Raw genomic sequence first — 24,316 nt, forward strand, 5'->3', positions numbered from 1 at the left:
ATCATAAAGGAGGAGAAAGTGAGGGACAATTTACATTCCCATTTTTCAGTCAATAACTTGCTTTACATGAATACAGTACCTGGCACATACTAAGTGCTATATGAATGTTAGTTGCTATTATTTTAATTAATTATTATACTCAAATTGAGACTGTTTCAGTTTAATACAGTAGCATCTCATCTTTTTCCTTTCTTCTAGTGATTTTACATTTTTTGACCTTTGCTCTATGTAGTCAAATCTTTGACTATACACAAACTGTTATTTCTAAAATGACTCCTTGATAAGTGACAATGTACTGTTTATGGAGGTATAATAAATTTGATTGGGAAAGTATTCTTTTTCTTTCTTTTTGCTATTTCTAGCACTTTCTAACTCATTTCTTAAATAAAATATTCATGATATAGCTTCTGAATAATCAATGTTTTTGGCTTCTTTTTGTTAATCCCAAACTATAATTTTCCAATATCTTTTTCAAAGTGCTCAACCATTGAAATCATCATGTATCAAGGTATATAGTGACTTAGTTTGCAGAAGCTTGGCAACTTTTTTGTTTTTATCAAAGTTATAACTAGCAATTGTTGCACTTGACATATCATCATGGCCAATGCAAGCAGTAGGAAACTGAGTCATCAGCTCCTTTGGGGCCTAGGTCTGGAGAAGTAGCTGCTGGGGATTGGGGGGAGTGAAGAGGGTGGATGTTGGACATTTCCTCAGGTTTGACCTTCAAGAGTGCTCCAAAGAAGCACAATTTTCTATTTCAATTTGTTCTTGTTAACTAGGTACTAAGCTCTGTTGTTTTCACTTCTGAAGGACTGTGTTTCCACCACTCTCTAAATTCACTACCCAGCAGCAGAAGCCTGCATACCCTTTTGCTAGTAAAGGCATTGTGTTTTATCCTCTATTACAGATGTTGGTAGATCTTTTTAGTCCATCTTTGTGTTCGTACTCATGCACAAGAACAGCAAAACAAATGACCAAACACCTCATGAAATCAATTTTGCAGCAACTTAATTCACTTTTCCCAGGAGAACCTGTGGACTATCTTTCCAATTTGCTGCATATTCTTTACATCTCCTGGTTTAATTTCTAGCCCATCTATATTGGTTTCATATTTTGCATAGAATTTCACTGAAGAAAATGCTGCTTAAAATACCTGATAACCTGATAACCCTTTCCTGAAATTTTCTACAGGCTAATGAGAAAACCAAATAAAATGGGGTATGTTGAATCCTCCAAGAGTTCATGTTATGCAAAAGTTGTCTTGGGCAAGGTAAACGGTTTTATCCTAATTTATTTGGGAATCAATTATAATGTTATTCTTGCCAAAGACAGTAATGAAAAGAATTAAAGGCAGATAAAAATTTTTTAATAAAGTACTCTGCTAGACATATCAGGAAAGATGTTAAATAACAATTCAATTCAATATTTATTAAATACCTTTTATTTGCAACCTATTATATTAAGAATGGGAAACAAAGTTCAAATAAGATATGATCATTGCCCTCATGGAGCTTATAGCTGAACAAGGGGATGACACATGCACAAATGACTAATACAAAAAAGGCATCACAATATACCAAAGACAGGGAAAGTATTAAGTAAAGCAAAATTGTCAAGGAGAAAAGGTCATTACCAACTTTGGCTTGTGGAAGTGTTAAAGCAAGTTGATAAATTCATTCTCACTGAAACTTGATGAATAGAAGTATATCTCTCTATCTATCTATCTATCTATGTGTATGTATATATATATATATATATATATATATATATATATATATATATATATATATATATGGGGGTGGTGTGTATGTATATATGGACATATAACTATATATATACATTTAGATATAAAACTTGATCACACATTTGTAAATGACACAGAGTTGTGGTAGGTAGCTAAATCATTGGAGGAAAAGGTTATGATCCAAAAAATATAAGTTGGACTGCTAGAATGAATCTAAAATGTGAACTTTTTAAAGTCCTGCACTTGGATTTTTAAAAATCAACTGCCAAAATCTAGGGTGGAGGAGAAATTGTTAGAGAACATTTTGTACAAAATCAACATGGGGATGGTAGCAGACTATAATGTCAATTGAAGTCATTAGTCAAAAAGCTGGGCAACTTATGTGGGACAGTGGCTGGAATATTTAGATTTAGAGTCCAATTTTGAACAAAATCAAAATCCTTTCTCCAAGATACTTACTAGCTATGTATCCTGAGCAAAGCAAATTTAACTTCTCTCAGCCTCTGTTTCTTCATCTGTAAAATGGGAATAATAATAGGATTGTTATAAGGATGAAATGGAATGTATTACAAACCTTAAATTGCTATATAAGTTCTAGCTATTAGAATTATTTTATTATCGTTTTTATTGTTGTTATCATTATGTGACAAAGAGATAAATTGGACAGCTAAGTGGGGCAGTGGATAGACTGGGTGGCCTGAAGTCAAGAAGACTCATCTTCTTGAGTTCAAATCCAGCCTCAAATATTCACTAGTTGTGTGATCCTGAACAAGTCACTTAACCCTTTTCATCTCAATTTCCTCATCTGTAAAATGAGTTGGAAAAGAAAATAACCATTCCTGTATCTCTGCCAAGAAAACCCCAAATGAGTCATGAAGAGTCAGATACAACTGAACAACTACAAATGAAAAAAAAATTCATCAATCAAGATTTTCTGGGACCTGTGTTCTAGTACTTTTTATACAGTATATTCCACTACTTTTAATACTTCCATTTCTTTGGACTATGATTTGAGAATGAAGAGAAGTAGAACTAAAACAGCTCTGAAGAGTTACTGCATTTCTTTCTCCTTCTACACATTAACAAATGACAACTATATTTCCATAAAGATGAGTGAAAACACTATTTATGCTGAAAACCACTCATTCCTAGCATTTTGCAATATAAAAGTAATCTGGTTCAAATCTTTAAGAAGCTTCCAGTCTTTTATCTCTCAAGTCTTCCCTGCCGCCCTTTTGCTGTGCATAGTTCATGACATGTCATGCTGACTAATACAGCCTACATTATCTCATATCCTGGAACCTCCTATTATCATCATTCACTATAGATCAAACTTCTATATGAAGTTGATCCATCTTGAACCCATATCAAGAAATTTAGTTATTGACATGTAGAAAGGACCTCACTTCAAAGAATTTTTGCCAATAAAATAGACTCAGAGGCTATATCTTGAAGAAACATGGTAGCAAGGATCTTGAATAAGACATATTGAATGTTTCAGTGAAAATTGTTTTACTGTGTATATAATTCAAACTTTTTAAAAAATCTGAGCCTTATGCCTTCCTAGATAACAAAAGTTACTTGAATTAATATGTAGAGAACAATTAAAAGGATAGTAAACAGATTTGTCCTACAGAGACCAATGGTGACTTGAAAAAGATAAATAATCTCCCAAGAAGCATCCATCAAGTTTAGCATTCTTTCTCCAGTTTAGCATTTCTTCTCCTTTGGACTGCATTGAACAGTGGGATAATGACTCAAAAACAATGAGAAAGCACTAAAACGGTGATAGAGTTGCTGCCTTTCTTCCTCTTTCTTCTACGCATTAACAAATGACAGCTCTGTTTCCATTAAGATCATTGAGACTACTATTTCTGTTGAAAACTACTTCCCACTAACATTTTGATTACTAAACTCTCCCTAAAAGAATATCTAACTGGAGAACAGAGAGGAGCCCTAAATTTTTATAGGAGTTCTTCTGATCAATAACATACTAAAATATGTAGATACAATACCAAATAAATAGGATAGATAAATATATTAGCATGGCACAGAGTTATACATGGTGAGCCATTTTGTGAGATTCATGGAAAAAAATAAAAGATATAAGAAAAGCAAATGCATAATACTTAATAATATTACCTATGTGAAGGGGATCAATCATACTGCACCAGATAAAAGCATAGGAATCCCAAACACTCAAAAGTTTCAGAATCAAAAGAAAACTCTCTGTCTTAGACAGGGAGTAGGTCACATCTTAATGGAGAAGTTGAAATAACTTTGCTTGAAATAATGAAAGCTGCCCCCAAAAGAATGAGCTGTGAAGTGTCTCTATCAAGAGAGGCCTGGATATGTTTGCTGGTGCATAAATTTAAATTCATTATGGAAAACTGAAGCAGTGTTGCTTTTGTAAAAATCAACCTGCAGCATCCAATGAGCAAAGACCTGTCGAGGAGTATGCAAGTGAACATGGAAACCTAATCATTTGTGACTAATTGAAATCTTAACCACCTTTCTTGCATAGGGCTAATGGTTAGAAAACCATGGTAGAAACGTTGTTTTTGCTTTGTTATTAATGTTTCTAGAGAGAAGGACCAGATGCAAGGAAAACACTTCTTCCCCAATTAAGAATGCTTTTAAGCCTTTTTTGCCTCCTTTTGAAGAAGCTGATTTTCACTAATGCTTCATTTTGCTATATCAATCATGTTGCTTTGCTATTGCATTAAAATATACTTTAATAACAATCGTTAGAAATCAGAAGTGACATTTTTTCCAAGATGCATCACTAATAAAGTAACACACATTTTCATCCTGGAGAAACAGCTGGACCATGACGAGATCACATTAGCACTAATTAAAATGATATTTTTTGTGCAGTTTTTGCTAATCCAGCTTCATTGGGCTCAAAAGGATTTTCGAAATCCATAATAAAAGCTATTATGTAATCTTACCATGATTCTCTTGAATCAGGTTACTGTCTAATTTCTCTATAACGATATTTTCTTAAAACTCTCACTCAATAAAATCAATATTAAGTTTTTACTATTATAGCTCTTTTTTCAATATATGATCCTCATTTAATTAAAAAAAATTAAAGCTTTAATTTATTTTGCTTGATGAACAAGAAAAATATAATATTAAAGGCAACATTTTGCAATGTTTCTCTTTTTCCTCACTTTACTGGGTCCCTGTTGTTCCCAACGTATAATTTGCAAAACATATTGCTTCAATACTTAAAATGAGAGAGGCGGCCCAGCTGTGGGAGGGAGAGGACAGCAGTCTCCAATATTACCATAATAATCTGCCTAAGGTCCCATGAGCCCTCTGGTATATACAATTCTCTGTACTGCAGGCCCCAGCTGGAGAACATTCTCTTGACATGTATGCCAACCTTTGCCTGCAGGCAAAATAAAAAAACGCAGAGAAGTAATCATGAAAATAAAAAATCTTGTCAACTGGGTTAGGATGCAGTTTCCATGTTTTTGCTCACGTAGGCAGGCATTGTGCTAACAAAATGATATGAGACTTAAAAAGACTGCAGCTGGTTTGTGTTTAACTGGAGAAAATATCATGTGCCATGTTCATTCTGCAATCCTAAAATTGGGAGGCAGGCAAGAGGGGATAGGAGATATGCAGCGATACTGTATTACTGTCAATACATATGACAGCTTTATTTACCGATTTCTCTGAAGGCTGCTCATTATAGAACATTGACAAGAAAGAGTGCTATTACAGTATTGGGGTTGATCATGGTTGAAACTTTTAAGCAAAATGCCTCCATTACTTCTGAGCCAAGCAAAAGGAAAGGAATGGGAGCAGTCCTTGACAGACACACCTACTCAATTAGTTAAACTGGAAAAAATGTAAAAATATCCATCTGCTGCTGCAGGCGATTTTCTATTAGAGGAAATACAACTGCTTTTTAAGATTCAATCTAAGTGTTTGAGGAAAACAATATTAACTTTTCCTCACCAATTGCAAACTTTGACAAAAGAGACTATTCAGGTATGTTCTTTTGTCAGATAAGGCACAATGACCTTGTATCACTCACAGGTGATAACAAATGAAAGTGATACTCCATACTACTTCTAAAAGTTTCTAAACCTATTTTCCTTGAAATATAACTGCTTGTCTAACGGTAAACTTAAGTTATAGATAGCATGTAGCACAATGCCTGGCACATACTAGTTATTTAATAAATTTTTATCAACTATAAAGAGGTGATTAAGCTGAAGTCCATAAATTTTTTAAAATATTATTTTGATAACTATCTCAATATTATTCATTTCCTTTGTAATCATGTATATTTATCTTATATTACAAGCATTATTCTGAGAAAGGCTTCATCAGACTACCAAAGAAGTCTCAGAAAACATTTTTTTGTCTCAGAAAACTTCTGAATTCCTAAAAAGCAATGATTTCATGCATGGCACAGCAGTTATATGTAGTGAGCCATTTTATGGGATTCGTGGAAAAGGAATAGAATATGTCTAAAAAAATGTAAAATACTTCATAATATTTCTTTGCTAAATTAATTTTTCAGAAGTCGGTCAAGCTGGAAGGGGGCAGCAGAATTGAAAAGCAGTGCAAATTTCTCCCACATTTATATTTTCATGGGGCTTTTCAATCATGTTTGTTTTGATTACAAATATAATTATGGCTCTCTCCATTGTATAGAGGACAACACTGATGGAAATAAGGTAAAGAGTTTCTCCATGGTCAGGAACAGGGTCTGAATTCATGGAAATCAATACTTTAACTTGTATACTTATCATTAAACTAAACTTAGGCAATTAAAAAAAAAACAACAGTGTACAAAGGATTTGTGGCAGTAAAAAAAGAGAAAGAGGAATAGAACGACAGATGGATCCTACTGGGGATAAGAAGGACGTAAGTTTATGAATTTTCAAGAGGAAGAAATATATGATGGATTACCGATGAGCTCCATGTAAGAAGTAGGACATGAGTACTGATATATCCACATTGCAAAATCAAGAACTGATCTTGAATAGATTCTTCCAATAATAATAACTTTTACATTGTGTTTCAGGCTTAAAAAGCACTTTCCTCACAACAACCCTTGGAGGTTCATAGTGTCAGGTATTATCATCCTTATTTTACCAATGAGGAGACTAAGGATCAGAAAATCGACTTGCCCATGATTGTCACTGTATTCTTAGTAAGTGCTAAGCTAGGATTCAAACCCAGGCACTTCAGCTGTTAGTGTATGTTAGTGAATAGAATGCTGGGCCTGGAGTCTAAAAGGCCTGAGTTCAAGTCCAGCTTCAGACGCTTAATGGCTCTTCAACCCTGAGCAAGTCATTGAACTTCTGTATGCCTCAGTTTCTTCAGCTGTAACGACCTCACATCCCCTAGGTGCCATAGAGGATAGTGTACTAGGCCTGGAATCTGGAAGGCTTGAGTTTAAATTCTACCTCAGACACTTAACAGCTGTGGCAAGTCATTTAACCTCTGCCTGCCTCAGTTTTCTCCTTTGTAAAATGAGCTGGAGAAGGAAATGGCAAACAACTCTAGTATCTTTGCCAAGAAAATTTCAAATGGGGTCAAAAGAGTTGGACACAACCAAAAAACGACTGAACAAAATGTACCAGGCTCTGTGCTGGGTGTCAGAGATACAAAGATACTCTCTTCACACATTCTACATTACAGTTGAACTGGCCCACTTGCTGTCTCTCATACACACAGAATTCCATCTCCCACCTCTCACCTCCAAGCTTTTGTACATGTTGTCCCATAAGACTGAAATATATATTTATCCTCACCTCTGCCTCTTAGGATTTCTATAATCCTTCAAGCTCAGTATGAACGCCATTTCCTTAGTGAGACCTTTCATGTCCACCACCACTCCAACCCAGGGCAGCTAAGTGGTGCAGTGGATGGAGTGCTGGGCCTGGAGTTGGGAAGAATGATTTTTATGAGTTCAAATCTGTCTTCAACACTGATACTGGATAAACCACTTCACCCTGTTTGCCTCAGTTTCCTCATCTGTGAAATGAGTTGGAGAAGGAAATGACAGACCACTCCATTATCTTTGTCAAGAAAATTCCAAATGGGGTTGCAAAGAGTCAGACACAACTGAAACAGCCAAAATAAGGATAATAATAGCACCAAGTGTCACAAGGATCAAATGAGAAAATTGTAAAATGTTTTGCCAGCCTTAAAGTGCCATATAAATGCTAGCCATTATTATGTAAAGTAGACTTAAAAGTGCTATATAAATGTTAACTCTTCATTGCTATTGACAAGTTGCATGGAATAGGGGTAGAGAGCCAGAATGTTAAAGCTTCACCTCTGTTGCATACTGGCTGTGTGACTCTGAGCAGGTCACTTGTCCCCTTAGTGTTTTAGTCACCTCTCAAAGACTAAGTGTTGAGATGCTGCCATATTGCACTGGTAGGGGGAGTTTACAAGGTGTTTCCAGTCCTTATCCCCTAGCATCATTATTATCAAGACTTTGCCCTACTCCCTCTCCACATTTGTCAACATGTTTCATCTTGTCATCCAACTCTGGGCTCCTGGCCAATCCAAATCTTAGGTCCTGAGTTGAAGATGCATTTGAAGATTTTGCTGGGCTGAGGTCAAAAGTGGTGTCAAGAAGGTAGAGCTAGCTACAGCCCTGCGGTGGTGACGAAAAATTAAGAAAACCTCTCAATGATAAGAGAAAGCAAGGGAGACACTTGGTTCTGTGAATCACGATAGAGCAGGAGTGAAAATGGGAACCCAACCTGACCTAGAGAGTTTAAATTGGCATTAAAGGAAATTTGAATACCACAAGAATTCAGCATAAGTCACAAGGGGCAAAAGTAGGCAGGTTGTGCTTTGGGGCCATAAGTCTTGCTATTATGCTTCCACGGGATGCAGTCCTGCCTCTGGCCAGCTGTCTGGTTGGAGAATTTGATGGATCAATGAAAATCCATCTTGACTAGCAAACAACCCAAAGTGCCTGCCCTATTCTTGGAGGATTGTTAAGAGTAGGATTCAGAAGATCAGGGTTGTATTCCCACTTTTGTCATTTATTAGTTCTTGAAGTTTGCTTCATTAGTCATGGACTTCAATTAGTTATTGAGGTTGACTTCAAGCAAGTTATTTCATTCATTCATCAATTAAACAAGCATTTACAAAAGTGCTTACCATGTATCAGGCATTGGATTAGAGGCTTGGAAATACCAAGATAAAAATGAAATGGTCCCAGACCTCAAGGAATCTACATTATTTTTGGGGAAACGACATATATGCATATAAAAAAAATGCAAAATGTTTGTGTAACACTGAGTGTAAAAATTTGCATAAATTGTAAATGTGTAAATAAATTACCCAAAAGATTACTCAGGTAAATAAATACAAAGTAGTTGGAGGAGAGACACTAACAACTTGGATTGGGGTTGTTAGGTTGGGGGTTTTCTTGGCAAAGATGGAGTGGTTTGTCATTTCCTTCTCCAGTTCATTTTACAGATGAGGAAACTGAGGCAAACAGGGTGAAGTGGTTTATCCAGGATCAGTGTTGAAGATGGATTTGAACTCGTGAAAATAATTCTTCCTGACTCCAGGCCAAGCACTCCATCCGCTGCACCCCCTAGCTGCCCTTGGTTAGAATAGGGGTGGACACAAAAGGTCTCACTCAGGAAGTAGCATTCATTCTGAGCTTTGAAGGATTATAGAAATCCTAAGAGGCAGAAGTGAGGATAAAATATATTTCAGTCTTAAGGGACAACAAGTACAAAAGCTCCAGAATAGAAAATGGGAATCTGTATGTATAAGGTGTAGCAAGTGAGCCAGTTTGACTCCAATGTAGAATGTGTGGAGGAAAGTAATTTGCATCTCCTGCACCTGGTATAGAGACTAGTAGATGTTGTCATTGTTCAGACATTTTTCATTCATATCCAACTCTTCATGACCCCATTTGGGATTTTCTTGGCAAAGATACTGGAGTGCTTTGCCATTTTCTTTTCCAGCTCATTTTACAGATGAAGAAAACTGAGAGAAAGGGTGACTTACCTAGAATCAAACAGCCAGTAAGCGTTTGGGGCCAGATTTGAACTCAGGAAGATGTCTTCCTCGCTCCAGGCCCAGCACTCTATCCATTGTGCCACATAGCTGACCTCTGCTACGTAGTAGACACTTAATAAATGCTTCTTAATTGACTATTTGTCATTGCCATCAAGCGTCTGATCAGCCTGGAACAAGAGATTGAAGTTGGATTATGAAAAGCTTAAATACCAAACAGAGGAGTTTGAAATTTATACTAAAAGTAATGGGAAACCACTGGAGCTTTTTGCAAGGAAGCCCAAAGGAAGGACATGGTCAGAACTGTCCTTTAGGAAGACCAGTTTGGCAGCCGAGTCTTATTTACCTCATCTGTAAAACTGGGATGTTTTAAAGCGATTCAGTTAGACTAGATGGCCTCAAAGATCCCCCTTCCTGTCTCTAAATCTGACAGTGTGATATCTGCACTGCCTTTGACAAAGGGTATTTACAAAGATCTAGTGATATAAAGTGAACAAAAATGCTTTAAAAACCATAAAATACACTTCAAAAGCAAAAGTCATATTACTTCAGGAATCTATGACTTCATAAGTGGATGTACTCCTCATAACTTAGTGGATGGTCTTCCTGAGTTAGAGTTGCAGAGAAAATTCATTCCTAGATGACCAATCAGTCTTCTGGTGATGAGTTGTTCTCAACTTAATCAGGCTGATCCTCCAAGGTAGGACCTGATAAAGCTTGTTTTTCATTGACATATTAATAATAATAACAACATTTATATGGCGCTTACTATGTACTAGGTGCTGTGCTAATAACTTCACAATCATCTTATTTGATCCTCACAACAACCCATTGTACAGGTAAAGGAACTGAGGCATATAGAGGTTAAATGATTTACTCAGGGTCACAGAGATAGTAAATACCTGAGACAAATTTGAACTCAGGTCTTCCATGCATGAGGCCCCGCCTCTCCATCCACTGTGCCACCTCGATGCTTCTATTTGGCATTCAGAGCCCTTCACAACCTGATCCCTTCCCACCTTCCAGATTTTTTACATAATACTCTTCTCCATGAACTCTATAATCCTGATAAACTGGGTTTCCTGCTATTCCTCAATATGATACTCTATCTCCTATCTCCAGGTTTTTGGCAATGGCTGTCTTCATGCAGGAAATGCTCTCCTTCTCTATGTCCACCCTCTTGGAATTCCTTCAAGACTCGGCTAAAGGGTCACTTTCTTCTTGAGCTCTTTTCTGGTTTCTAGGTTAACTGGTTAACTTTTACCTGCTTTGTATGTGTTTTGTAAATGCACATATATAAACGTATATGTGTGTGTGCATAATGTGCATATATACACATATGTGTGTATATATGTGTATATATAATATTATACACATACACATAAATTTTGTCCTGAGGGCAGAGACTATTTCTCCTTTATCCATAGTGTCTCATGCATAGCAGACGCTCAAATGCTTGTTGCAATAGCATCGAGAATCCAGGGTCATTTCTGAGTCACAGAAAAGCACTGGAGTAGAATGTTTGAGGAAGAGGAATATTATTAGTACTTTCATATGTAATAGAAGATGTATGTATATATATATATATTTATGTTATTCTGGTAGACATAATCTTTAAATGGTAATTCGTATAGGCATGTCTTTTTTCATTTGATTGGACAAGTGAGAACAAATAAGGGGAGAGGAATGGAATGATACAGTATGGATGACATGACAAGCACTATGTTAAGCACTTTACATAGTTCTCATTTGAGCCTCACAATAACCCTGTGAGGTAATTGCTGTTATCATCTTTATTTTAAAGGTGAGGAGAGTGAAGCAGAAGTCATGTGACTTACCAGGAGTCAGATTTGAACTGAGGTCTTCCTAATTCCAGACCTAGCACTCCATCCACTGTTCCACCTAGCCACCTCAAATGACAACAGAACACTTAATTATAAGCTAATAGAATTTGGAATTTTGTATCCTTCCCAGTGTCTTTGCATATAGCAAGTCTCAATAAAGATTTATTAAATTATATTGAAGGAAGCTTAGGGATCCTATAGTCTAGGCCCCTTGAAGCTGAGATCCACAGGGATTAGTTGACTTTTCCAGTGTCATCCAAATGGTATATGATGAGTCTGAAATTTAAACACAAGTCTTCTTACTCCAGATTCAGTTCTTTTCCCCCCACTACCACCCCACTCCTTTTCCCCCACTAAAAAGAAAAAATTCTCCTCCAAGCTTTTGTCTTCCCCAAAGCTTGGCAAAATGCTCTACAGACAGTAGGCCCTCAATATACTTAGATGAATGAATGAAGAAGCATGTGTGGCAACTTTTAGGGTAAGCAGAGGAAACACTAAGTCTTACATCAAATTGGAATAGCTCATCTGAAAAACTTCAGAGATACAAAGGAAATGTCAGATCTAATGATCCTCTTAGTTCAGGTTCAGTTTTGGGATAAAATGAAGCACTCACAAATCATCAAACATTTACAAATGGAGGTTGTCTTTGCCCTAACAACAAGACATGCAACAAGGGTACAGTGTCTCTTAGTTTTTCTGGACATGGACCCTTCCCATATCTCCATATAGAAACAAGTCTGGTCATTAGATCATCAGGGTATGACAAATCACATAGTCTTAGGTACCCACCAAGTCCGAGAAGCCTAGATTTAAGTGATTGGGACTTTTTAGGTGCATAGACGACCAAGAAGCTATATCTGGGAAACCAGGCTCAATTAGGTCATAGGAGCAGCTTTATCTTCTTTTAGGTAAAGTCTCCTCACATTGTAGGTGAGAGAAAAGAAGTTGCGTTTCATAGGAGATATCATAACATAGGAGGAATGAATATTTAATAACAAAAACACCTCAAGGAGAATGACTCTTAAAGTACTGGTGTATGGTAAACTGAATCAGCAACCAGTACTGTCAATCTTTTATAAATTAACAACACAGCACTGTACTGTATTTATAGTTGCTAAGTCATGTCCAACTCTTCATGATCCCATTTGGGATTTTCTTGGCAAAGGTACTGGAGTACTTATACACTTCCTTCTCCATCTAATTTTACAGGCAAACAAACTGAGGCAGACAGGGTGAAGTGACTTGCCCAAGGTCACACAGCTAGTAAGTGTCTGAGGTCACATTTGAACTCAGGAAGATGACTCCAGGCCTAGCATGCTATCCACTGTGCCACTTAGCTGCCCAGACTGTATTGATGTAGTGTGATATGAAGATATGGGACATATATTCCATAATTTGCGGCTTTAAAGCAGTCTTTATTATTGTGACTGAATTTTAAAACAAAAATGAATAAATTACAAAGAGTCAAGAAAAGAGCAGATAAGTATAACGCAAGGTGACTGGTATTCTTTAAAAGTCTTCAGCAAAATGATAAAGTCTTCATGGTCTATGAAGGATTGTCAAGAAAGTGCTGACCATGCAGAGTCAGTCAACTAGTGTTTAGTAAGTGCCTGAAATGTGCCAGGCGATTGTGCCATGCACGAGGGATACAAAGAAAGGGAAAAGCTAGTCCCCATCTTTGTGGCATTCAGTCTGTTTGGGGAGACAACGTGCAAATAACTATGTACAAATAAGATATATGCTTGAATATAGGATAAACTGGAGATAATCCGCTGAAGAAAGACATGAAAATTAGGGAGATTAGGTAAATATTTCTTATGGAAGATAGGATATCAGCTGAGACTTGAAGGATGCCAGGGAAGCTGAGAGGTGGGGACTGAAGAGGGACTGAGTTTCAGGCATGGGGGACAAGCCGCGGAAATTCTCAGAATCTGAGGATGGAGTGTTCTGTGCAAGAAACAGCAAAGAGACCAGTGTCACTGGACTGCAGAATACTTGGTGAGAGAGAATGGGTGCAAAGTATAAGAAGAATTGAAAGTTATGAAAGGGCCAGAAGAAGGCTTTACAAACCAAATAGATATTTATATTTAATTCTGGCAGCAATAGGGAGCCAATGGAACCGGGATCACAGAGGAATGACAGTCTTGCACTTTAAGATCAGTTTCATAGTTCAGTGGAGGATGGAATGGAGTGAGGAGAGTCTTGAGGCAGGGAGACCAACAGCCGACCATTACAGTAGTGCAGGAATGAGGTGACGAAGCCCTATACTAAGATGGTAGCAGTGCCAGAGTAGATAAAGAGGCATATAAAAATGTTGCAAAGGGAGAAATGAAAGGACCTGGCAACTGAATGAATGGGGTGGGGGAATGAGGAGAAATCAACAATAATGCTTAGGTTGTGGGCCTGGGTGACTGCAAGAATGGTGATACCTGTGAAGTAATAAAGAAATTACAAAGAGGAGAAAGATTGGGGAAGAGAGGGGAGAAATGAGCTCAGTTTTGAACATGAACTCTGCAATGTGAGATGTCCAGTATGCAGTTGGAGATGTGAGAATGAAGGAAGATCAGGAAAAAGGGTTAGAGTTGCACAAAAAAATCTGAGAATCATCTGTATAAAAATGATAGAGAATGGAGCGAAGAAGCTTAGATATGAAGGATAACTTCCAGATTTTAAGGGATTAAAACACTCAAAGTAGCCACCAAATGTCCACTTCTCCTATATCTAGAAGAGTGTATTCTTACTGTCTGTGAAAGAGGTGTTAACTTGGGAAGGGATGGGAAAACATTCTAAGAAATTTAAGACATGAGAAACTGTTTCTGCATACCGGTAAACATGAGTCATGAAAGCCAACTCAAAGACAAACTTGGAATTAATGAATTAAGAAAAGCTTTTATTGAGTGCTTACTATGTGCCAAACACTGCTGAACACTGGGAATATAAATGCAAAGTTTGATAGTCCTTGTCCTTGTAATGGTAGTTTAAATAGGAAGATCTTTCCCATTCATTAATAGGCCCATGTGACTTGCTTAAGTCTGAGTCACATGGAGCCTGTGGTGGGAGGAGCTTGATGAATGGGGGAAACAGGAAGGGTAAAACAGAATGAGGCAGAGCTAGAGCAGAGCTGAGAGGAAATTGATCAGGGTCTAGTCCATGAAGGCAAGCAGACAACTAGCTAGGTGAGTAAAAGAGTTTGTTTGCAATTTTATTTGAGAGCATCTACTTGCGATTTGTTTAATGGAGCTGGTTTGTGAGAAGCTTCATAGAGGGAAGACTTGGGGATCGTGTAGTCCTCTGCATTGTTATTGTGTATAGATTTTTGTTACTATGATGGATTTGGTTTTTTGGTGTCTGAATAAATGTTTTGGTTTTGTCTTCCATGTGAAGAGTCTGTTGTATTTCATGATTAAGAATTGCACTGGGATATTTATGGTCACCATGGGTGCTTTGAATATTGCATTGGTGTTACAGCCCTCAAGGAGATTACATTCAATAAGGGAAGAAACACATTGGGAGTGGTGGTCAGGGGAAGGTGTTTTGGTCTGGGGACCATAGGGACTCACATGGATGGTCATTTGATTCAAAGGATAGTCAATTGACACACCCTTTTTAAAAACTATGTAAATATCTCTGGTGGTCAAGCGAACAACAATAATCATCTCCCTTACCCCAAAATACCAGTCCTACTCCAGTGTTCCCATGTTTATCCTTCCAAGTGTTTTAAATAACCCTTGAGATCCCATGTCCTGGAAATCTTCCCTAACTGGGAGCTGTAATGACCCTTCCCAACATGGAGCTCCTCCAGCTCCCTCTTTTTTTTTTTCCATACCACAAGTTTTTTGATTTACAAGGAATGTCATCTCTGAGATAAATTAATGAGTTTATTTTATCCTGGGACTACTAGCAGTATGACTAGTCCTGGCGTTGTGACAGCCTTAAATCCATTAATAAATCTTGTCCAATAAAAACTGTAACGTCATGAGAAGCATTTTGTTGGGGAAGATATATACTGGATTTGATCTCTGAATTAAAAAACCAATGAAGAAAAGATAATGAAACACATTTCCCCCATTCACAGTAGACAGGTGGAGGACCATGGGAGCAAAATGCTCCATATGTTGAGAAACATCATCACATTTTCAGGAAGATTTGCTTAATTATTTTTCTGTGTTACAAGGAAGGGCTCAATGGAGAGAACAGGCGGGAGAGGTATTATTGAATGACTGTAGTAGCAAATACTAAAAACAAAAAATATAAAAAGGACCAAGATATTGCCATTACTTTGGACTGACAAAACACTTGAAAATATATTTGTCAATGTGTTTGAAGCTCTTCTAATTAATAAGATATTTATCTCAAGGGTTGATTATAAGACCAGGAAAAAATAACCCCCAAATTGAAGTACAGAGAAAGAAAATCACTTGTCCGATTCAAGGACATCATGTAAAATTTAAAACAAAGTTAAAGCTAAAAAATTGTCCAAAGTCTAATGTTGAGAACAGATCTGGTCCTAGGAAAAATTGTGAAAAGTCAAAATGGAGTCCCTGTATCCTTCTTTCTGGGCCCATTCTCCTCATTTAAGGCACTTCCTTTATCAGTGCTCTCCTGATGCCCCATAGCTCCCATGGGGTGCCACAACTAAGTCTGCTCTCTGTGACAATGCCCAGTATTCCTGACCAAAAGTCACTTTTGCATTCTTTTTGGAGTACTTCAATGTCTTATCCAAAAAAAGGACTAATAGTTGGAATTTCAGCTACTCTAAAGGTACCTAAAGGCCTTTAGAAGAAAAATTTCTTGGCAAAATCTGTTTGGGAGACTCTATTATTAAGTTAACTATTGCCTTACTATGTTATTACTTATGTTATGCCTGGGAAAAAAAAGAAGTAATAGATGAAATAATTTCTCAGAGGATGAGTGTAATGGTAATTTAAATGGGAAGATCTTTCCCATCCATTAATAGGCCAATGTGACCTGCCTGGGTCACATGAAAGTCTGAGTCACATGGAGCCTGTGATGGGAGGAGCTTGCTGAACAGGTAAACCCAGAAGATGTGGAGCAGGAAGTGAGTCAGACTAGTCAGAGCTGGGAAGGATAGAGGAAATAGGCATCTAGGATTGTGAGTGTTTGTTGGAAGGCCTGATCATGTTTATAGACTTCTTGGTTACTATGATGGATTTCTTTATTACTATGATGGATTTGACTTTCTGGTGTTTGAATAAATATTTTGGTTCTTTCTTTCATGTGGAGAGTCTACTATATTTTGAGATTAAGAACTGTGCTGGCATATTATAAACTATACCATGAGAAAGTGTTTACATTAGGCAAACATGATTGCTTTTATTCAAATAGCCCAGAAAGAAGACTTTCAAACTTTCAGAATAGTTATTCAGTATCAACCAACCTTCACCATACCTTCTGCCACTGTGACAGCCCAGTCTAATTGTGGGAGTCCTTCTCTACCATGTACAATAAGGACATACTCAGGGCATTAGTAGTTTGTATTTTTGTTATGGCTTGACCCAGCAGTAACAGCCCAGGGAATAAAACAGGAGTGTTTTGTTTTTATTTTGAAAAAAATTTAATGAAAGTTCACTTCAGGTGCTGCTCAAATGCAATCATACTGAGGACTATCATTTTATTGTAAAGCAGTAAATGGTTGGCATCTTACTATGCTCCCTCCCACTTCCCTCTCCCCATCTCCACCCTCAGGAAGTAAGAAAAACAAAGCTCCTATTACAAGCATATATAATGTAGTCAAGCAAAGTGTAATTTCTCATTGGCCATGTCTAATTTTTTTTAAGTCTCAATTTGCCCTCTGGATCCAATACCTCTGCTAGGAAGCATGTTACATTATGAACTGCAACCTCCCACCCCCGCTCCATCAGTGTTGATCAGAGTTCTCAAGTTTTCTTTTTCACACACACACACACACACACACACACACACACACACACACGCACACAGTGTTTTAATCAACCAAGAGGCAAGATCACCCTTCTACTCCACCCCCTCTACCAACTGAAAACACAAAAATGAAATATATTACACACATGTATAGCAGATCAAAATGAATTTCCACATTGGCCATGATCTACAAAATATTTGTCTTATTCTTCATTCTTAGTGCTTCACCTTTCTATCAATAGGTGGGTAGACTGTTTCATCATTAGTACTCTGGAGTCCTGGTTGGTCATTACACTAATAAGAATTTATCACAACAGTCTTCCATTACATTTACGTACTTGGTATTCATTCCTCATCAGTAATGACCCTCTGTCCCTCTGATTAGAAGGTAGAACAAAGAATTTCTCCCCAAACCTCTGTTTAGGGAGGGCACCAAGACCAGTCATGTCCTCATTTCCCACCTAGTTAAATTCTTTTTCAACTTCTCCATCACATCCTTCTGGGCCATCAGCAGTTGTCCTGACCCATGTCTTGCCATTGGACTCCAATGAGTCTGGAGGAGAGAGTGAGGAGGATGACTTCACACAGCTCTGCCTCACTTAAATTCAACTCACTTGCAAGTCAAGACATCACCCTCCTGATGTCATTTGTCCTTTTCTAGAACAAAGGACAAACAACCCCAACATAATATCCCTGTTCCTAATATCTTCTCACTCCCTGCTTTTCTCCTCCCAAGTTTGATTGTTAAGTACTTTGAGGTAAGAGATTACTTTTTCTTTTTCTCTTTCTTTCTTTCTTTCTTTCTTTCTTTCTTTCTTTCTTTCTTTTTCTTCCTTCCTTTCTTCCATTCTTTCTTTCTTTGCTTCTTTCTTTCTTTCCTTTCTTTCTTTCTTTCCTCCTTCCCTCCCTTCTTCCTTTCTTCCTTCCATCCTTTCTTTCTTTTTCCATTTGTATCCCCAGCACTTAGCACAGCACCTGATTCACAGTAGGCACTTAATAGATGCTTATTGTCTGACTGAAATATTAGAAGGGAATTGTGGGACAGTAGTGAAAGAAAGAGATTGATAGAAAAGGTGTTTGTGGTCCAGAAGTCTCTTCGGTTGGGAATATTCTCTAACTCTGTGCAACATGAAATCCAGCAAGAAGGAAAGGATCTTGGATAATGAGTCAGTCAATCAAACAAAAAAACATTTACTAAATGTATACTATATGCCAGGCATTATGGCTAGACACTTGAAATACAAAAAAAGTAAAATAAATAATCCCCATTTCAAAAAGCTTAAATTCTAGAAAGGGAGACTCCATATAAATCACACACACACATACATACACATACATATATGTCCATACACACATATACGTGTGTATGTGTGTGTTTATGGATGTACTTATATAAGTATATACAGAACAAATGTGTATGAAATAAGTTTAAGGTACTTAGTGAAGGAGTACATTAGCAGTTGAAACAATCAGGCAAGGAATCATGTAGAAAGAAAGCTACCCTGGAACTGTGCCTTGAAGGTAGTAAGGGATTCTATGAGACAGATGTAAGGAGGAAGTACATTCCAGGCATTGGGGGTGGAGGGAGATGGTCAATGCAAAGACATATAAATGAAAATGGAGAATTTCTTCACATGTGAAGAATAGTGAGATACTCAATTTGGCTAAAGAGAAATTGAAAGAAGCTTGGACAGAAAGGTTAGGGCCACCTTATAAAGAGTTTTAAAAGCCAAACAAAAGAATTTCTATTTTATCCTTGAAGCAATAAGAAATCACAAGTGTTTGTTGAACAGGGAGTGATACAGTCAGAATTGCATTTGAGGAAAATTACATTGGACTGTATGGAGGTCAGACTGGAGTGTAGAGAAACTTGAAACAGGGAGAATGCTTGATTAGAAGTCTACTTAATGGCCTGCATGAGAGGTGATGGGGACCCGAACTAAGGTGGAAGTTGTAGGAGTAGAGTTAAGGGATCAGATGTGAGAGATACTGTGGAGGTTGAGTTGACAAGATTTTACTACTTACTGGATATATGAGATGATAGTGAGGAGGTGGGGATAATTTTGAGACTATGAACCTGGGAAAGCAGAAGAATGATGGTGCCTTTGACAGACATAAGGAAGATCAGTAAGTAGGAGGGGTTGAGGAGGAAGACAGTAATAAATATTTTAGACAAGTTTGAGATGCCTATGGGACATCCCATTTGGAAGGTCCAATAGACAATTGATGACATAGGATTGGAGCTCAGGAGACAGATTAAGGTTGGATGTGTAGAGCTGGGAGCCATTTTCAGAGAGATGTTAAATTAAAATTGTAGATGTTGGTAAGGTCAACAAGAGGAAAAGAAAGACTAATGAAGTTGTTGGGATCCCCTAGACCATTTTTGGGGTCCCCTAAACCCTACCCAAGGCTCTTATCCAGCAAGAGACCTTGATCTAGTGAGTAATGAATGAGGCGGGAGGCAAGGATGATTAACTCCGTTTATTCCAGCTAGCTCACACACTTTTATAGCCTCGGTTACATAAGCATACATTGCAAGCCTATCACATAACTGATTTCCTTATATGGATAGCTTCTTCACTCTATACCCAGAACTGCCATGTTGTCAACCAGGGAGAGACCCTTCCTCCTAACGCCATATTGTTCCACCCCTACTGACAAGCCCCTAGTTTACCTAGGCAGGCTCTCAGTGTGGCATCCAGAGATGGGCAGGGGTTGGCTCTAACTCATCCATTACATGAAATAAATTCTTGTGGAAGCCATTTGTCTTCCATCCTTGGGTCCGTCTCACATGGCAGAAGGGCTACAGTAATCACTTAACCCAAGACATTCAAGACAAGTTATCATTTCCTAATTCTACTCAGGCTCCAGTTTGAAAAATGCATTAAGCTGAAACTCTTAGCTCTAAGATCTCATCAAATGGAATGTTCTCTATGCCCAAAGGGCTATAAAAATGTGCATACCCTTTGACCCAGCAATATTGCTTCTAGGACTGTATCCCCAAGAGATCAAAAAACTGGGAAAGGGTCCCACATGTACAAAAATATTTATAGCAGCACTCTTTGTAGTGGCCAAAAACTGGAAATCAAGGTGATGCCCATCAATTGGGGAATGACTGAATAAATTGTGGTATATGAATGTAATGGAATCCTATTGCGCCATAAGAAATGATGAACAAGAAGACTTCAGAGAGGTCTGAAAAGACTTACATGATCTGATGCTGAGTGAAAAGAGCAGAACCAGGAGAACTTTGTGCACAGCAACAACCACAGTGTGTGACAGTTTTTTCTGGTAGACTTGGATCTTCATAGTAATGCAAGGACATTAAAAAAAAAAAATTCCCAATGGTCTTCTAAGGCAAAATACCTTCCACATTCAGAGAAAGAACTATGGAATTTAATCGCAAAATGTAGCAGATCATTTGTGTGTGTGTGTGTGTGTGTGTGTGTGTGTGTGTGTTATGTTTTGGTTTGTTATATGATTTTTCCCATTTATTTTAGTTCTTCTACACAGCATGACTATAGTGAAAATGTATTCAATAGGAACGTATGTGTAGATCCTATATAGAATTGTATGCTGTCTTGGGGAGGGAGGGGGGTGTTTGGGGGGCAGGTAGGGCGAAAATTCTAAGTTTGATGGTAGTATTTGTAGAGCATTAAAAATAAATAAAATGAATATATTAAAAAAATGGAATGTTCTCTCCAAAGATGCAGACTTCAGCCCGTTCATGCCTGCTCCCCCTCTGTGACTTTCATTCATGGCTTCCCAGAAGCTTACTACAGAAATTTCCTCTTTCTTTTGATATTGGAGGATATAAATGGGACATTCACCTGTTATCCTTCATCCTTGGCACAAGACCAGGCCACCTTCTCTTCCCAGCACACATTTCCCTGATCCTATCTTTTTCTTCTATTCTTCTGCAAACCTCCTAATTGGTTACGTGTTCTAGCCTGCTCATATTCAGCAATGCACTGCCCTCTGGGTGATATTCATTTTTAATTCTTCAGACACTGCTAAGTTTCATGTCTCCTAGTCATATCAGTAGAATGTTGATTTAAATTCTAAAAAAAAGATGGTACTTTATTTTCAGGGAAGTTTAGGGTCATTGAAAAACAATAATAATTAGAATTTATATAGCTTTTATGTTGGCTAAGCACTTTACATACATAACCTTATTTCATCCTCACAAGGTAGATACTATCATTATTCCCATTTTACAGAAGAGGAAAAGAAGGCTTAGATAGCTGAAGTGTCTCCTTTAGGGTCATACAGTTAAGATGTGTCTGAGACAAGATTAGAACTCTGGTCTTCCTTGTACTCTATCCATATGCTGCCTTGCAATTTCCTGAGATAATCTAGCTCATCCTTCTCTTCCTGTTTAATTCTACTTAATTCAGGGTGTAACTCATTGAAATAGGTCATAGGATAAAACAAATATCGCTTCCAAGGATTTATGAATGTCAACTGAGTGCAAATAAGAGAACTGAAACTTCATGTTTATTTGTGGTGTCCTTATCCTCACCTAGAGGAAACTAGGTAATGCAGCTGGGCCTGGAGTTAGAAATTCCTGAGTTCCAATTCAGCTTCAGACACTTATTAACTGTGTGACCCTGAGAAAGACACTTCCCCTCTATCTGCCTCAATTTCTTCAACTGTAAAGAGGGGATAATAATAGCACCCATCTCACAGGGTTGTTGTGAGGATCAGATGAGATAATATTTGTAAGTGCTTAGTTTGGAGCCTGGCACATAGAAAACCTTTAATCCTTATACCCTCCACATCAGAATGACTAACATAAGGTTTAAATAAACAGCCATTGATAAGAGGCACACTTTCACCTTTCTTTCTTTAGAATTGCTTTGTTCTCTTAGGAAATCTTTAGAGAAAAGAATAATTATAGCACAGGGGGCAAATACCTGAGTTTTGTAAGCAGATTAAGTAACTTTGATAAGTTCTATTTGCTAATTTTCCTCAAAGTAAATGAAGTGATCATGAACTAAGTTGGTAACCCAGAAACCTCCTTTCTAAAGCAAGCTGAGTGTCAGCTCTCTCTGAAAGTGTGATGCCAAGAAATGATATCTAAGCATCTCTTGCTCACGGGGCTGGCAGCATTTAGCACAGCCTTGAGAAACTGAGAGAACTGGATTAGGAGTGAGGAACAAAGAGAAAACAGAGGTCTATGAAATGGCCAAGGTGCAATTTTTTTATTTTTTCCTTTAGAAATATTATATACAATTATCACATATTATGCATATATTATATGTATGTATATGTATAGTAAGACTGATTTTCTTTCCTGACTTATGACAGCAGGGTCACCTGCCTCACTATACATGAAGTATACTTTCCAGGATGCTTTTTACAATGCTGATGTTGGGAGGCATGACTAGAACCTTCGAGGGAAGCTTTCTGTGAATCATATGGAGCTTCCCTTGCATACTGATGGGTGATTGCCCCTATAGCACTGGAGCAATGAATGAAGCCATAGCATAATTCAGTTCTACTGTATGTCTAGGCTGGTCTCTTTTCTAACTCTAAACAAATGGTGAGAAGACAACAGGTGAAGGCATTACACACCTGTAATCTTTTCTGTTGGGGAGGCAGAGGGTGGTGGATCACTTAAGCTTTTAAGTTCTGAGCTAGAGTAGCGGGGAAGGAAAGAGAAGAAGGAGGGATGGAAAGATGGAAGGAAGGAAGGAAGGAAGGAAGGAAGGAAGGAAGGAAGGAAGGAAGGAAGGAAGGAAGGAAGGAAGGAAGGAAAAGGAGAGAGAGAGGGAGAGAGAGAGAGAGGGAGGGAGGAATATTGAAAAAACAAGGACAAATTCTGATTCCTTTTTTCAAATGGCCAAAGAAAATTAAAGACATATCATTTGATGCAAACTTCTGTGAGTTCCTGTTTTCTTCTGTCCCCAAAACAAACTTTTGCAAGAACAAGGGAAGTGCCTTCTTTCTTCAGAAGCAGAATTGTTTTACAACTACAATCTTTCTAAAGGTACACAATATCTGAGTTACAATGCTAAAATCCTAATAAATTCTAGAGGCACAGGCAGCCAATGTCAGTAATGCCCTTCTGTTTCCCTGTAGGCAATAGCCCCTCAGCAACCTCTTGTCTCTATAGCTTTGGAAGTTTGCAAAGTCCCCATGGGCCAGCGGTTGTGGATGGAAATAGAAGCTGAAGAAGCCTCAGTGTCTTGGGAGGGTTTTTTTTTTGGAGGGGAGGAAGGGGAATTGTTGCTTTAGGAGGGAGACTGTCTCCTATCTGTAGGCACCCATGTCCTCTCAACCTTTTGTCTGCCTCCCCTTTTCTCAGTCTTTTTCTGATCATTTAAACACTCATAGACATCGTGCAAGAAAGTGTCCAGCCTGTGTCTAAGAGCAAGACACTGATGTTTTCACGGGCATGATTGTCTAGCAAGGTCATAGCAAGATTCCAGGAATCTTGAAAAGAAATTATTGAAACCAACCACTCAGTAAATAAAAGTATGAAAAAATAAAGGGTGGAGGTGGAGAATAGGTTTAGCAGTTTATTTTGGTTTGCTAGTTAACCAACATTTACTAAGTGCCTACTAAGTGCCAGGCACTCTGCTAAGCCCTATGGAACATAAAACCAGCACTTCAGCCTTAGCCTTGCTTGCAGTCTCCATGAGGGAGAAGGAACAGGTGCTTCCTAAGAAGTCAGGCTTGCCCCCGTGCCATTCCATACCACCTCATGAAACACATCCAGCCTCCCAACTTTAATGGTATTCTTCCTATCCAACTGGAACGTGTGTTCCCTGGGAAGCCACTAGAGACGGTACAGCAA

This window comes from Notamacropus eugenii, chromosome 6 (genome assembly GCF_028372415.1).
Source record: "Notamacropus eugenii isolate mMacEug1 chromosome 6, mMacEug1.pri_v2, whole genome shotgun sequence".
NCBI lineage: Eukaryota > Metazoa > Chordata > Mammalia > Diprotodontia > Macropodidae > Notamacropus > Notamacropus eugenii.